Genomic DNA, 18,032 nt, shown 5'->3' with positions numbered 1-18,032 from the left:
GAAGTATATATTTTTTTAACATCTAGCCTTGTACAGAGGAGAAACTAAAACTAAACTAATGGTGTTATGTCCTGTTCTCTCCTCCCCTCTGAACTGTTCCCCCGTGTGTTTGTGTTTCTTGTTTGTTTACCTTGGTGCATCAGCCCGTGTTGATGTGTGACTGTTTGCCTCTGTCTCATGCATGTTTTTTTAAATGTGTGCCTGTGTGTTTGGATCTCATCAGAGCTTATTGCCACGAGTACTATCATCAGTTTGTTGGCCATCTGTAAAGCACTTTGAATTGCAGTGACCTGTTTGAAAGGAAGAGAGGAAATACGGTCAAAGGACAACGTCATCTCTTGTTAATTCTGCTGCAGCATACTAGTGATTTCACGTCACAAGACTGGGTGTTCAAGGCTTATTTCTTCCTGGTGTGACTGGGCCATAAGATTTTGATAAGAAACGATTGTCACACCTTTCCATCCGCCAACCAATTAACCTTGTGTTCATTCCATATGCCATCAATCCATGCAGCCATTTTTGCCTTTTGTTCATCCATCCATGAACCAGTAATTTCCCCCTCTGTGTCCTCTCGCTCCACTGCTGCTGAAAACAATATGAGAATCAGCTGAGTCCAGCTTCTCTTTAATTAACAGCTGGCTAGTCTAATCAAAGTAATGCGATGCTGTTGCCCGGTTGCATAATGACTTTCATCATCATTTTCATCATCGTCATCATTCCCTCTTATCTGTGTATTCACGTGCGCACTCGCATACAGCAGACGCTCAGGACAGTAAGAAAACCCTGTACTTAGAAGACGAACTCTTTAATTTATTTCTCAATCTACCACTCTTTCTATAGCACTCTTTGTTTTCCTGATATACATGGGAACAGATGGTTCAGTGGTGATCAATTAGAAAATGTAGTGTTTACTTGCTCGCAGGAAATGACAGAAAAGTAGCAGGTTTTTTTCAGATGAGATCAAAGCATTAAGGAAAAACATGTAATATGATAAGCACCAAATACACTCAGTTTATTAGGTACAACTTGCTAGAATGAATTTTGTCTAATACAACAGCCCTGCATTAAATCCGGCCTTCTGGAATGTTGTATTTCAGTTTGAATCTGACACTAACCCTGAATTTGTTGTTTTGGGGTGTTAAAGCTAAATCAAAGGTTTTCAGACAGAAAGTGTTTGGATTCAAGGACAGCATGACATTGGGGCTTTATTTAAAAAGCAGCGTTTCCAGTTTGCTTCACCACATTTCTGTATTGTACAAGACCACAAGAACACATCACATCTCCTAAACGCACACACTCACTCATGGGTTTGTGAGACAAGCTTGACTCATTGTCACACACCCGCCTCTCAGGGATGACGACAAAAATGACTCCTTTGTTCCTCCACTGTAGTCCAACATGCTCTGTACATCTCCGTCTGCCTCCTTTCGTTGGGTCATGTAGAGTTTAATGTCTTAGTATGTCAGTGTGTTGATAAGGAAGTCGCCATTTGAATTTGTTGATTTGCTTGTAAAAAATCATGCACATCTGGTCTGAAGTGTGTGTGGAGTACAGTTGTTAATAGACAGCATTCATGTGTCCTTGTGTGGTGCATTTAGCTCTATATGAGATCATGTTTTTGCGCAGGCGCATGTGGGTGTGTGTATGTGTGTGTGTGGGTGTGTGTGTGACTCCCGTGCCTTGTCCTTGGTAGGTAATAAGCATGTGGGACTGCGGTTCTTTGCACATCTGTCTGGTAGTCGAGAAGCTGCGCAGTGCTGCTGCTGTGCACCATTTCCACCAGCAACTGCCCCACCCCCCACCTGCTCTGCCCTCCCAGTCACTTTGTACTCTATACACACACACACACACACACACACACACACACACACACACACACACACACACACACACACACACACACACACACACCAAAGGAGGTCGTTTCCACAGAGTTTGAGGGCGACCACAGTCCACAGGGAGACCTGCCTTTGCCCGAATGAGGACCTGCTGTGCTTTCATCCTGCTTCCCCTCTTTATGTCATACACTCCTGATGTATGTATTATTAGTTAGTACTTTACCTCATTTGGTCAGAAGCAGACTTTCATTCAGGTTCCTGGTTTGGAATGACAGGCTTGATGAGTCATTTGTGACATCATTTGATCAAAAGTGTTGCTGTGGTTTTACAATCCATATGCTTAGATAATTAGAAGTATAAAGCATCAACTTGATGTTAGAAGCTGAATTATCACACAACAATGCATCTGTAAGAATTGAAAAAACTACAATTAAATGTATCAAGCATTGGCAGTGCACATAAGATGTTGTAACTGTTTCTCTCTTATCCATGATATCCAACCACACTCTCTTTTATTTTGGAATCTCTGCTCTCTAGTAATCATCTACCAGTCCATTCCCATTATTCACCAATGTCCAACAATCATTCTTGAGCTTGAATGCTGATAAAAACAGATACATTACAGTATTACATCTTTGTTTTTCTAATCCACCAATCCCGGCTAGGAAAAAAAGAGTACTCTGCATGACATATTGTTTCGCAAAGTTATGTTATATTTTGGATAATTTGCGTTGTAAAACTTCAGCTTTCTATATTTTCTCTACAGTTACATCTTATCACAAATAAGTCTTTGTTTTTGAATTATTTCATTTGTTGCTGTCGAGCTAAATGTATAGCTTTTTTATTCCCTGTAGTAATTGAAGCTTTAAAAGTGGTAATATGCTCTACTGCTCTCTCATAAATGAAATGACACCCGTGGGCGTACAGCCTACAAACCTGCGGTGCCATGCTCTGCCCTGCTTGTAGTGTCTTGTTACATAAGCAGGCTAACGTTACCCCAGCATGCCATGTAACTGGCACCTGGAAGTCAGTCATCAACCCGAAAAAAGAAAGAGGGGAGAGATGAAAAGGAAGCAGAGGAGAGCATTAAAATGAATAATAGAAAGTTTACGATTATGAGAGACGGAGGTCTGAGAAAAACGGAGAGATGTGATTAAAAAAAGGTGAAATGGAAAAAGAAGCCAGTTAGTAAAGAAACAGAGGTGAAGATGAAGAAATAAAGAAGCCAAGGAGTGAACGTGGTCTCCTTCCCTCTGAGTAGGATGGGGATTTTTTTTTTTTGTTGTTGCAGTTTTGAGTGACAGTCAGCTGCCCTCGTGTCCATGTTTGTAGTTTTCATTGACAGCTCGTAGCCTTGATCTGGCTAAGTAAAAGCTCCTCTCCTGAATCTCTCAATTACCATCCAGCAGAGAAACATAGAAAAGGCATTAATCCTCCAATGTGTGTCTTGAATGCCACCCGGCGCCGTCATAGTGTTTCCTTTCTAAATGCATTCTTTTAACCCAAATTGAATATATCATTCCTCCCTCGAGGCGCCAGAGAAGAAAGACTCTAACTCACGCTGCCTCCCTCACCGTCTCTCTCTAAGTAGTTAATGCTTCTGAGAGGCTGCTATCTAGTCTAATCTCTGTTTTCCTCTCACTATTTCTCTCTGTCAAACCCTGCTCCTTGTTTTTTGCCTGTCACATTTTTTGTCTCAAGTTGTGTTCACAATTTAGGATGAGGCAGATTTTAAGAGCAAATCTGCTGTTGATTTCTACGGAGAAGGTTCATTTGGGGGGCCAGACCTTTTCTTTTCATTCTCGTACAGGCAACACACAACACTCTGTAGTGGAAAAACTCAAATGAATTCAACATTTTTAACCCCCTTCTCCAGTTTCTAACCTTTTGATACACTGGCAGTATATATTTCCCGCTGTCTTTGTGGACAGGTAAGTGTAGGACGAGCTCAAACTGCATGTCTTCGGGGAGGTATGTGTATCAGAAAATGCCACAATGAGTCACAAGAAAAATACCGACTCTTTGCATGGCTAAAGGTCACGCTCTTACTCACTCACTGCTATTTCAGACTGAGCAGGTTATTGCACATAAGCAGATTATTTGTCACTTTTAAAACAGCACCATGCATCACCATACATATCCTCCGTTTATAGAAATATAAAGCTATGCAACAATTAACAAATTACAATTTAAAATTGTTAATACAACATACAATTATTGAAACACCATGTTAACCTATTGTGCACACCAATGAGTATTTTAACAGTAAGAAAATCAACCTGAGGGAGGATTTTGAAAAGTATGGGGGACATTTCCACCACATCCCCAATGGAAATTATGCTTTTGCATACTTCACACTCCTGCTTCACTGTGTGTAGATAACCCAATATTCCCTTGAGCCTAAGATGAACAAACAAAAGTGATATGTGATTATTCACGTAGTGCCCATTTTTCACTTCCATATGAAACAGTGGTTTGAAGAAATGAAATGCTGATGGAGCAATTAATCTACATTTTGTGTATTAATGCTTTCATGTCCATACTAATTTCTTGATTGAATGACATGGATGGGTAGATAGTTGATAGATGAATGGACTGATGGAAACTGATTCTCCTCTCTTTGAGGAATCTCCTGCCGAAATGTTGACTGAACATTTTTTAGGGCTTTAACCCATAGAGTTGTTGTATCCATGCATGCATTACACAACACACTGTACTCCAGTACAGTGCTACTCAGGTTTTATTCAAAATGACCATTCATACTCTATATGAATGTACCTGCCATATAGAGCAACATCCACTTTACTTCTATTTGTTCTGGCAGGCTGCATGTGCTTAGCCATATGCATCCATCTATGTGTGCATGTGTTTGCTTTTGACTTCCTATTTTGAACATGTTTCCTATGTGGGCTTGTGTTCATGTGTAGGTGTTAACTGTCAGTGTTACATTGGATATTATGAGTCGTGTCCTTGCAGCGAAGCCACGGAGGACAGTGCACCTTCATGCTTTTCCAGAGGGAAGCAGATAAAGAGCACACACACATACACAGGTCTACCCAGAGTTTCCTGTGTCTCCCTGCTACGTCCTGTTGCCAAGGAGACCAGGGCCTGGGCTGAACGCATTCAGTAAATACCTGGGAGGATTTAGGAGTGGGAGAAAGGGGTGGAGAGTGGGTTTGCTTCATTCAAACAGCCCTGTTTATCATATCAGAATGCTTCCGTAAAGAGATCGGAATCCGAAAACTGTTTATTGCAAACTACTTTACATATACAAGGAGTTTAGCTAGGTGATTAAACGCAGTGCAATAGAAATGCATGCAGTTGGCTCAGCTGCTAGCTATTGTTGGTGTTAACATCACAAGTATACTGTGGATTTGGTCAAATATCCTGTATCCTTCATAAAACCAGAGGATAACTGTTTCATACAGTATAAATAGTTTTGCTCGGTCCAGGCAGCCATCATATATAGCGTGAAAGGTGGGATGAAGACACACCGGTTCTTCAGCGCGGTGATGAGCTCTAGCTTGGGACCCTGAGTGGACGGGAATCAAATAGCAAACTGGTTCCCCTTGACTAAGTCCCAGAGGATACTGTGGTGAGCTCAGCCCATAACCTTCCAAAGACAGCAGCCAGACAGCCGGAGGAATAGAGATAATTGAAATGACTCTCTGTGTAGGCTGACTCTTCTTTTTTTTTTTCCTAATTATTCAGTGTCCTCATTTCGTGATAATGTGCGTGTGTGTACACATTAACAGAGAAAAGGCAGAGAGTCTAGGTTTTTGAAAATGCGAATACGTTTTAATATCTTGTGAGTGTGTGTTTGATCAGACATTGTGTGGGGGCGAGGCATGTATGTTGTAAATGTGTGTGTGTGTAGGTTTTAGAGCCATTATGGGAATATGTGAGTGCTGGGATCAGGTAATTGATGCTGGGACACTTGAAACTGGCAGACAGTCAGAATGGCCCAGTGCCAGTTTAAAGAGGGGGAAGGAGAGTAATGGGGAGGAGGAGAAGATTAGACAAGAAGAGATAGAGGCTGCAGAAATTCCATGGCAACTATTGGATCGGGTGAGAAATTAATTAAAAGGATGCTTAAATGACAGTTTACATTATGGTGGAATGCAATCTTACATTTTTTTCCCTCCTGTTCTCGATTTCGAAAAGTGCATTAGCATTCTTGTTCCTCAGAGATCTGATTGGGTAGACGTCAAGAAACAAATGATAAGTCAAACAGATATAGGTTAGCTCCATGTGTGCATAAGTCTGCTTGTTAAGAGTCCATGAGATAAACATCGGCCTTTCGGCGGAGGGTCACTGTTTGCACAGTTTCTTAATTTGAACAAAAAGCAATCATTCGTAAGAAATTCACTCGGGACACTTAATTCCTTCTGGTAATATTTCCTAAGTAGCATGAATAAAAGCGTCCTCTGCATCTTGACAGGTTACCTAATCAGAAATGAAATGCTCTTCCTGTTGGCTGTGGTAACCAAGGCAACAGTTCCCCTGGAGATACGCTTTGGCAAACCTCTACGGTCCGCTTAGCAAAGTCCTAACGCGTGTCCCCTGAACAGCTCCGGCATAAAGCAGCAGTTTATTGCCCTGAGCAGCGACGATGCTGCAGCTTGTGTTTGACCAGAGATTAGGCAGATTGGGGGCCTTTTGTGCCGGTTCTGCTGCGTGCTGATGATAAGCGCCGCTGCAGGCCGTAATATCTGAGCCGGGAGCTGTGGGAGAGGGGACAGGGTTTAGGTAAACCAAGTCTAGCCATTTTAGATTGGATATATCAGTAATTGAAGATTTTCTTAATGTCTATAAGTGGGACAGTGTTTCATTTGTAAAGCAGCGGGTTATTGCATGTTCAGCTGATTTTACACATCATACACCTAATGAAAATTGAATGCCAAGTACAATATCTTGTACTTGTACTTATTTTTAATTGAAATCGGTACATAAAGTAAGTGTATCTATAATGGTTCCTCATACTGTGCCAGTACACTTAATCACAAAAAACAATCCACACAATAAAATGATTACCAAGATTGAACAATCCCACCCCTCCCATGAAACTGCCTAACTTTTATACCATTGGTTTACAGCTTTGAATGTCCCCACCCCATAAATGTCACATGCTGGTTTGACAGGAAAAAACATCAGTCTAAAGAAATACAAGTTAATTCTAAATAATATCCTGCTGTATCTTAAATTAGCAAATTAACCCAGCAGCTTGTATCAGATCATGTATGTAGCTTTGTCATACTGATTGGATGTCATATTTAAACATTAAAATGGTTTTGAATGCCTGTAAGCCAGTTGCATGGGCTATTTGAAGCTAACAGCCGTATATTATAGAGAGGCAAAAATACAGTTCTTTGGCAAAAAAGGTTAAGCGGGGGTTCTGAGGTTTTGACTTGGTTTCTTAGAGACAATCTGAGCAGCAGGAGTGCAATATTACCTTCGTTACAGGACCCTGGGGATTGTAATGGGGATGGTGTATGCCTCAGAGATGCAGTAATGGCAGCAACACACACTCATTGAATGTCGTCCTACAGTTTGAAGTGCTTAAAATGATTGGATGCGGTTTCAAGCAGCGTACATTACATTACAGTCATTTAGCAGACGGAAGAACATACACTTTTCTTAAATACTTCTTTGCCAAGGATTGTATAGCTTTGTCCAACACTGAAGCAAAGGCAGTATGTTGGTGGGAGTTTAAACATTTCTGAAACTCAATGTGTTTACAACGCACATGCTTCAGTCGCGCACTCCTCAAAAAGCAACAAAATAATTAGAGTTTAATGCATAGAGGTGGCTTTACATTAACACAATCAGAAACCTTCTCAGATTATATGGGCAAAGCCACTCCCTCCAGCTGGCTGATGCAAGTTTGGCATCAGCTGCCAGGCTGTATTCCCATTATAAAGGACTCTTGCAGCTCTGCACCACCTAAACTGTACATATACCATAGTCCCATAACCATAAAACTCACAACCACTGCACATAAGTGCAGCAAGTAATAGAAAGGGTGACACATGAGCACACAAAACCAACCCAGCTCTTGTAGAATTGCTTCTCCTGGGGAGCTAACAAAGATTTTTAATGACTTGGTCTGTTGTTTCATGGTGAAACCAACCGCCAGTGATGGAGGAAGTACTCAGATCTTCCACTGAAGTAAAAGGAGCCATACCTCAGTGTATAAATACTCTGTTAAAGAACCGTGCATTCCAATTTTTACTTAAGTAAAAATGAATATATTGGCATCAAAATCTATTTAAGGTACCAAAAGTAAAGTTACAAATTCTACAAGAGAGAACAGAGGATTATAATTATTTATGCATTAAGCAATACGTGACTTAAATGTTGCCGCTGGTAAATGTGGTGCTAATGTTTACTATTATATTACTGCTGGGTAGCTTAATCGATTATCCATCCATCCATTCATAAAATATACCAGCTTGTCCTTGAAGGTCATGAGAGGCTTGAGCCAATCCCAGCTGACATTGGGCGAGTTGCATCATACGAAATGTTGAGAAGTAAAAGTGTAATGTTGCATCAGACGGACATATTCAAGTACAAGTACCTTGAATTACAGCACATGAGTAGATGTGCTTAATATTGAATTTTATAATTGAAACAGTCATTGGGTTGTTATATAATTACATTGTGTTAGTTATTGTCAAGTGTTATTTTCTAAGTAACCAAAGTAACCAGATATAAGTGGATAGCACACTGAGTAGTAGTTGTATTAACAGACATACTATTACAGGTGTGTGTGGATCTGAAAATGTTGTGGTACAAATAAACTGAAAAGACGTGTCAATAATAATTAGACCCCCGTTGAACCTCAGTCTGTCACACAGATAATTTACCTTTATTTGCAGAATATTGCGGCCTGTCATAGATCATTGCTCAATCATTCATCTTTCCCAACTGCCAGCATAGTGTCGCCAATCGGAGTCCAATGGCAGGTGTTGGCGGTGCACTCATCACTCAGTGATGTGTCAAATCTTCTATCACATTGCAGACACTGACGTGGGACAATCACTCAGTTCGTTTTACTTCTGTTTATCACATTATGAGCTGTTCTGTCAGACTGGATGAAATGAAACAGGGGCAAAACTAGATTGTCATTCCACTCTTCATTGGACTACAACAAAGCCAAATGAAATGTGGAGAGTAGTTATCTTGATGGAAGCTTCAGGGTGAGATCAAAAGACAGATGAGATTTAGGGAAATGTAGTGCGTTTATAATTAAAGACTACTATTTATAAAAGGAGCAGCTGACTTTCAGTTTTGGCTGTCTGTAAGCACTTATGGAAACCAAATAATCTACCGCACCAAGCTTCCTCTTTACGTCATGTTGTGTATCATTGTATCACTCTATCAAGCTTTCATGATTTCAAGACAGTATTTTTAAGGGGAGGTATTTTTGCAGATAAGGGTCAGGGTCCATTCCCCAGCTAGTGATTGTATTGATTGAAGTAGTAATACCGTTCGTTAATTGGATTTCAGCTCCCCTGCTCAAGGCATACATGGATACAAAAACACACACATAGTAACAGAAAACCCATGTGACCTTTGTCCCCGCTCCGCCAATGCGTTAACCTCTAACCTCTAACCTTTGCCCTGCTTTGGGCTTTGAGTGCCTCCACCCTCCAGCGACAGACACATGAAAACACTTAACACCTGTGATTGTGTGATATAATTTATTATGCCGGATATTCATATGTTGTCTTTTTGTAGCCCCGCTAGCTACATGGCTCTGTAGATGACAATGTTGGTCAGTCGATCTGTCATCCACTTTGGTCCAGACAAAAATATCTCATCAACTACTGAATGTATTTGTCTCAAATTGTGTAGTTATATTTATGGTCCCCAGAGGATGAATCCTGATGGCTTTAATTCTCCAATTTCTCCTCTAGTTCCACCATCAGCCTCAGCTGTACTTTGTGCTCTAATTAGCAAATGTTAGCATGCTAACATGTTAAACTAAGATAGTCAACGACTGCTTTCTGGTCAGTTTCTGCCACCGTGTTAATTGTTTAGTCACACATTTTTAGCTTCTATTACAAAGCTGATCCAGACTTTACCAGATGTGAAAGGAGTTGTCAATGTGATCAATGCGGTTCACACAACAGGATTTTCACTCTCCAAACCAAATCTTGAAGACATTGATTTCAGTCATAATAAACCATTTCACTCACACTTTATCCTGGTGTTAGCACATTTTAAACCAAGTTAAATGTTGCACAGATAAATATATAGCAGAGTGTCAGTCCAATTTAGTCTATTTTTATCTAGCACATTAGGGAATTGATAGCCCACACATTATTTATGATGGGCCGCAGAGTGTCTTGCAGTGTAGGTTTAACTGTAGATAAATGAATGAGGCCGCTCTCCGCCCACACAGAAGCGCTGGCAATCGCTGCGGCGCTCACAATGCATTAAAGAGAGTGTCAGAGGGCTGAGGTCTGCCCTCAAGATTTACCGCTGTGGTGAGATCGCAGAGTGCCTCCTGCAAAGGGCAACGTGGAAGGGAAATGAGAGGAAATCAGAGAGAGAAACAAAGGGCGAGAGGTAGTATTTAAGAAGGAATGGAGAGAAAGAAAGCTCCTGTTGTGTAATGTGAATGGAATGGAAAGAGCAGAGTGCAGATATGAATGTGTTATTGTTGTTTTTACCTTCAAGACACATACACATAATGTAAATACCACTAAAGACCCTCTACGCCAAATCCACATCCTCTACCATTTACTGGCTTAAAAACCTAAAAGCCAAGCATCTTCCTCTTTTTCATCACACATTACCATCTTTGCCTGTAGAAACCTGCAGTCTAATGAGCGCCGTCCAAGTTTTCATAGCGGAGCCGGTGATTTAGCATGCTGTATTATTAATCAGAGTCTCTGCGTGATTTTGCAGCAATCTGAACGCTTATTTCCCCCATAATGCTCTGGGGGTCTTCTCACTAATGAGTCTAACAGTTGACAGAGAAGAAGCGACAGGCGCTTGTGGAATCAAAGGTTTGTCTGGCAGGATGAGGGTATAGTGATGTGTGTGTGTGTGTGTGTGTGTGTGTGTGTGTGTGTGTGTGTGTGTGTGTGTGTGTGTGTGTGTGTGTGTGTGTGTGTGTGTGTGTGTGTGTGGTATTGAGCATATGTCCACCAGGACAGGATAGCGCTCTCCTTGAAAGTCTTGTGTGATCAAAGCAGGAGGCGGGAAGGAGAGAGAGAATAGAAAAGATGTAGACTTTAAACAGAGACAGGGAGAGAAGCGATGGGTACAGAGAAGTAAAACACACAGCGCCGAGGGAAGCTGATACAACGTAAAAAATATCCGACATGTTGCTGTGTGTTTGTGCTTGGTTGTGTAATTACCTTTGTGTCCATGTCTTTAGTTCTACTGTAATTACGTTTATTTTTGTGTTTGGGTCATTTTCTTCTGTATTTATCCGCCACCTGCCTGCCTGTCAACTTTTGTCTTTGTCTCTTTTTATCTGTCTTTGTTTTCATCAAATCATTTTTTCTGTTCTATTGTCTCCCTGTTGTCTACTCTCCCATATTTTATACCAGACTTATGACAGTGATGCACTATCCCCTGGCAGCAACCGCCTATAAAGCTGGAGACTCATGAAACACAGAATTTGTTATTTCCTCGGTATTATGTCATTTCATATTTAATAACTTTGGGTTATAGATTGTTGTTCTGACAAGAAATTTGAAAATGTGTTTTTCATGCTTATTTTTCACAATTGAACTACATTTTGTAGAATGGGTAATCTATCCTGAAAGACTGACAATAGTGAAACATGATTGGCACTGTAGTTGTGGTAATATGGTGTATTCTGCAGAAATTTAAATACAAACCCAGAGGATTGACAGTTTGACAAAAAAGATTAAAATCAGCAGAGCTAGATACATCATCTTTTTTATTCAACACATTTTTCTTCCTTGTCAAAACTTGGCGTCTTCATCAGTTACAATTGCAACTCCGGCAACAGTCCGGTTGGATTTTCAGGTGTGTTATGCTAGTAGATGCTAATGTAGCTCCTCACTCCCAAATTAATTTATTTCGTCTTCAAAACATGCAGTTTTCAGCCTCAACCGACGTTGATGCAAGTGACATCACAATGTATCAGATTTGCCCAGCTCCCTCTGGAGCCACAGAGGTCTTTATACAACGTTTTAACGTGGGCAGTAGAAGGCAATGCAACATTGTTTATTTCCCTGTGGCAGATATTTATGACACGGAGAACATGGACAAACATCTGTCCCCATGAGTAGTTTAGGAAAACACACAATCCCACAAGGATTTAAACAAAAAGCTCATAACACGAACTGTAGCATTGTGAAGCCACACAGCACACACACAAGCACACACCCAAATATCCTCATTCCTCTGCTCATCTCTCTTCCTCCAGTGGTGTGATTTCAGGCCTTGCCCTTTCCTTTTTCTTTCATCGCTGTTCTGCCTCTCATCTCTCCGGCCTGAAACAAAAGGCATGATTACATCACTGCAGGGGGCGCTGTTTGTTTTTAAAGTAGCAGCGTCCCTGACTTGGCTATCCTCCCAGCTGTATAACTGAAACAGGCTGCTGCTAGGTCGTTTTCCGCTGAGATTATCAACGCCGTGGCAGAGGGATTACCCCAGCAAACAAATTGGTTTATTAATATTCCTTAACTCGAGTTATGTTGATCGCCCGGAACAGAGAACAAGGAAGCGGTAACAAAGAATTCACCAGCAGATAGATGTCATGCGGCTTTGATTGCTGGTTGAAATAATATTCATGATAAATTGACTACAATTGAAAAGCGAGATGAGGAAAGTTGCTGCCTTCACTTAAAGAATGTTGGTTCTTTTGGTCCTCTCAAAGGAGCTATAGAAATACAAAAACAGGGACACATTGCCTCTGCATGGATGGTGATTTGTGTGGCCAAATACACACATTGCTTATTACATATCCTCCAAGGCACTCGTATCTTTTACAGCAATTCTGTGAAGAAAGCCTTTAGGATTCGTCTTTATCTCGTAAGAGTCCCAATCTAGTTACATTTAATGGTTTCAATGAGGGATGCAAAGCGGCCTCTGTGACCTCAAGTGAATGTAGAGAATTCCTTTCAAAACTGTCCCCATGGTCGCATCTTCTGAGTAGGCGAAAGGAGCCACGCCTCCAACATTTTAATACATCAAATTAATATTTAAGACGTCAAAAATAGAGACATTCTGCATCTGCCATCTAATGACAAGACAGTGACATTTATCAAATTAACTTCTGTCAAGTGCCCGTGCAGTCGCAGGAGGATTACGAGCGAAGAGCTGCGTTCAAGTTCATTTGACGGCATGTCTGCCCACCCTCCCTCCGGCGATGCTGTAGCTGAGCCTTCACTTTAATTTCCACAGCTTTCCACTTTCACCCGTGTACCAGCCCCCACTCTTCTGTGTTAAATTGTCTCTAAATTGGATATTTAAGGGGACGTAGGAGCTCAGGGGAAGGGGTGCTCCCTCTTTCTTTTACTCCCATCATAGTTTACAGTACTGAATATGTATTTTTTACATTTAGAGGGGCAGTAATGAAAAGTGCAGTGTTATTCGTGAGACAGGGTAGCATCTTATTTATCTCCAGTATCCAGACTTGGCCTTTTAAATAAGCTTAGCCCTCCCAAATCCAGTACACTGTATATGAATCCTATTTAGGATTGGGGGTGGAGGGGAAGCCATTAAAATGCATCATCCCATCTCTGATTACATTCGCCTCTCTCATCGAATAGCAGGAATAAGAGAGAGAGAGTGTTGTAGCGTAACACTAGTGTCCTATGGGGCTGGGTGGGGCTTTAAGGTGAGGGTGTGAATGTGTTTGTAACTCAGTGTGTGTGAGAGAGAGAGAGGGAGAGAGGGAGAGAGACAGAGGTTGGGTTATATTGGCAGTGTTGGGATGACAGGCCTCCTCCTATAAAGGCGTCAGCCGGCGGGGCAGATTTATGACGGCCATGCTGGAGTGGAAAGCGTGATGGGGGGATGGAGAGGCAGCTCTCACTATCGAGGATATCTTATGCCTCCTTTGAGAGTCACTCCCTCTCTCTCTCTCTCTCTCTCTCCAATTTCATGGCTCTCAGTCTGTCGCATTGTCTTTGTCTTCTTTCTCTTTATTACTATTTATTATTTTCTATCTTATTATTTTTAGTTTTTGTAATTATTTCTGTCTAAACAGTGTATCCTTTTCCCCTTTTTTAATTTCATCCCTTCTTTCCTGCAGAACCATATGGAGCATTGCAGGATTTTAGGCAATAATTGTTTCCTTTGTCTGGCGGCCACAGCTCTCTTTATCGCAACTCAACTCAGACAAGCTTTTTAATTCCTTGTGTGTGTGAGAATGAGTGAGGGTCAGCTTGTTTCATCTTTTTAAGCTATTGCACTTTAGCACTGTTACAGTATGAATAGATGTTGTATCCATTATGGCTGAGAGCAAAGACTGAGTTACAGTCAAAGAAAGGGCAGACAGAAGAGGAAGCATGAGGCTCAGAATGAATAGTGACAGAGAGTGTGTCAAGTGGCCTCTTAGAATAAAGTCTCATTACAATAAGACAGGTGAGGCTAAAGATAGGTATTATTAACATGACTATTAGATAAAACAGCTAATGAGACTCTTTTTCCACACTTGAGTTCCAGCTCAGACACTGGAATGATACTTCTATGATAGCTTTTTATAAGAATATAAAAATAGTTTCCTATAAATCAATCAAAAAACATTGTTGAAAATGTACTTTTTCACTTCTGTAATGTTCACTAATTTACAATTTATATCTTGTTTGCTGTAAAAACATCAAGCTGTGGTTTTAAAAGTTTCATTTGGGCATAACAAGGCTAGCTGTTTCCCCCTGTTTCCATTCATTATGCTAAGCTAAGCTACTCATCTGGGTCTAGCTCCATATTGTGTATACAGATATGAAGCATTGATCATCTTGACAAATCAAATCTTCAAATTTCCCAAAATGAAGAACGATGTCAAATGTTAGTAAACGTGATTATGAATCAAATCAGTATTCAGATATTCAGTTTGGTTACAATACTGTGATCAAGGTACATTTTGTCTGTAGCAAAAAAGTATTGAGGTTCGATACCAAGCCCTAGTCTTCTCAGTCTACTTTGAGAGTTGCACGCAAAACACACAACCAGATGTACAATCAATTATTTTCAAAGTACATCAAGCTTGAAATGTTTTAACTGTTAAAAAGCAGCTTCCATGTACAGTAGTTCAAGACAAGTCTTCTATTATATAGGACGTCCCATCAACGGATCAGTGTCACATGACACCCTGATACCCTGATACCTGTCCTGACGGTGATATTGTTTTGGAAAAACCCATGTGTTGCCATGGCAGCTGTGCACCAGCTGTTCGCAGTTTGATTGTAGTTTTCCACCTGCAGCAGGAAAAAAGACCTGTTCCCCTCCCAAGCACTGTTTCCATGTAAACATTTTACAGGAATGTGTGTGTGTGTGTGTGTGTGTGTGTGTGTACATGTGCGTGTGTGTATGTGTTGTGTTTTCAGGCGTCTAAAGCAGACTTGGTTCTTTACTTCGCCAATAGCTCCAGGAGGAAATCAATGGGTGGACTGTTTTTTGGAGAATGATATATAAGGCACTACACAGAGTAGTGTGTTTATGTGTGTGCATTCATGTTTGTGTGTAAAAATGTGTAAGTGTGGGCTTATGTGTTAGCTTTTTGCAGTTTAATCTTTCCCTGATGATGAATCGGTAGGTAAACAACAGAGGAGGTAGAAGTGAGGCAGCTCAGAGCAGGAAGAGGAAGATGCTGATCTGTGAGCAGCATGAGGATGAAGATGCCAGCTGTGGAGTCCAAAAATCAGCGGAAACACAAGCGATCTGTTTTGCAAGAAGGATAGAGAGAAGAGACAGTGATAGATAAAGAAAGACAGTTAGACATATGCTGAGATGCAGGGGCATACGAACAAAGAGCGTGAGAGTCAGAGGGAGAGAAAGTGACTCTAGGCGGCGTTAGAAGCAGCGTCTGGGCCGAGATGAGGTCAGACGTGGACAGACTGAAACCTGGTGTTTGAAGACCACAGGCTATAGTGACCCATTAACAGACTTGTAAAGCTCAGTACCTCCCCCACTGGAAAAACTGCTGGTTTGAAGATATACATATCAGGAAAGGCAGACTAGTAAGGGTCTGAACCGTTTTAATGTAGTGGTAATTCCTTTATGGATCGTTAATTAGTTTATATGTAAAACATATAAAAAAACTAAAAAAAAACCTCTAGATTATCGGGATTTCCCAAAAGACACACAGTTTAGACGGATTTAGGACTGCAGTGATTCATCTTGCCTTTAGTCTATTTTATCTACAGTTTATCATTATTATTAATGACTGTGGTTGTAGTTCTGTGACTGTGCCCCCCAGTCTAAAATATGTTGTTGGGATGCTCAATATTTCTGGCCTCAGGGTTGTGTGGGCACAAACACATATGCATAACACAACCTCAGTGTGTTTCTAGTGACAGCATTTTTCCAAAGCAAGGTGGTAGGAAGATTAAAATAAGTCAGCTAGAGATGTTATGCTGCCAACATGAATAGACAGAGGTGGGGTTTTGGAAACAAGAAAAGTAAAAAAAAAAACATGCCAGAATGCCACTCACTTATTTCCCACTTGGTGTTTTTCACATCTGTATTTTAAGACGAGCAGTGAATCAGACCTTAACACTTGCATTGTCTTTTTTTGTCTGCATGTTATCTTTTGAATGTTTTTGTTGTTTCCCCAATGTTAGATCTGGTAACCCGGTGATGCTTACTGACATAAATACAGATAGCTGCAGCCTGCTACAGGCTGAATGTGTGTGTATGTGCTTTGTAAATACATCAAATATAACCTAAAATCATGCCACAGTGCAATTAAGTATTCGCACAAGTTAAAACAGGATACAAGAAAAGACTGAAGGAGAAGATGAATGATAAGGAACACAACAATATAATAATTAGATTTATAAGTAACAGCATATGTGCATGAGATTGCAAAATAACAGCAGTGACACACATTTAGACAAAAAATGAATGAAGAATGTGTAACACATAAACACACACACACACAAACAGAGCCTCTATGTTGGTCTTTGCCTGGCAGGACGTCGTTGGTTGAAGCAGGCGCAGTGGGCAGCACCCGCCCTCAGGCAGTAGCGAGTACACAGAGCGAGCAGTGGGTGGGCTTAAGGTCAGACAGGCCCTGAACACACCAGCATTGTTCTTTCTATCTCTTTTTTCTTGACGCTATGACCTGTGACCTTAAAAGCACATGTCTGTGTATGTGCTGCTGTAAGACAGAAATTCCTGAAACACATTGAAATACAAAAAAAGCATCAGTGACTAACTAAATGTTACCTGAATGTGTTCTACAGCTACAGAATGCTTGTAAATGATTTGAACTGGTATTTATTCAGCATTTCTTTTTGTTTGACTGCGACTCTTAAAAAAAAAAGTGCTGTTGCAGGTTATTAGTGTGAGTCAGCACAGAGGAGGCCCGGCCAGCTCTCTGAGAAGTTGAGAAGTTCAGCTCTGTTGAATGTAGGAGTGGGAGGAGATGAGCAAAATGTGTTCTGTGGCATGCAGAGATGCTTGATGTCTTCCCCTCAGCTGTTACACACCAGATTCCCCGAACCGCTGACTGTACTCTCACCTCCTGGAAGCTGAACAATTTGAACTCACAAAAAAGTGTTTAGTGGAAGCCACAGCTTGAATGCATCACCTCACTGAGTGTGACGCCGTACAACGAGGTATTTGTAGTCAAATTGTAGTTTGTTTGCATCAAACTTACTGACATTTTGTTTCGAGTTCTTTCTCTCCCACCTCTCCACCTAAAGGGCACCATGGGTAATTAGAAGCAAAGCCACTTTGAGCGGGCTGAGCTGTTGTTCTCCCACAGAGAAAATGATAGCGGCCACCACAGAAGCAGGTCAGAGGGAGGTTGCTGTAAATTTCCCCGGAGAGATGCTACACTCGGTGTTGGAATTATTTGAACCTTGACCCAGTTTGAAGTCCCCTCTTCAAGTGCTTTTCTCTCAGAGCTTTATGTTTTTATAGGAGTGCATGAACAAAGATGCAGGATGAGCTCATTTTGTGTGCCCCAGTTTCTAGAATCGCATTAATTAGTGTTGGAAAATTAACTCCCCAAACCTTCTGTGAGCATGAGGC

At 41.1% G+C, this 18,032-nt stretch overlaps 1 protein-coding gene across 3 annotated transcripts in view; it reads left to right on the top strand.

Moving 5' to 3' along the window:
- The window catches only part of bcr (BCR activator of RhoGEF and GTPase), a 76,990-nt gene that overhangs the window by 23,789 nt on the left and 35,169 nt on the right, over positions 1-18,032 (top strand). The window lies entirely within an intron of this gene.

The sequence above is a fragment of the Anoplopoma fimbria genome, chromosome 14 (assembly GCF_027596085.1).
Source record: "Anoplopoma fimbria isolate UVic2021 breed Golden Eagle Sablefish chromosome 14, Afim_UVic_2022, whole genome shotgun sequence".
NCBI lineage: Eukaryota > Metazoa > Chordata > Actinopteri > Perciformes > Anoplopomatidae > Anoplopoma > Anoplopoma fimbria.
This window is presented reverse-complemented; position numbering and strand designations above follow the sequence as displayed.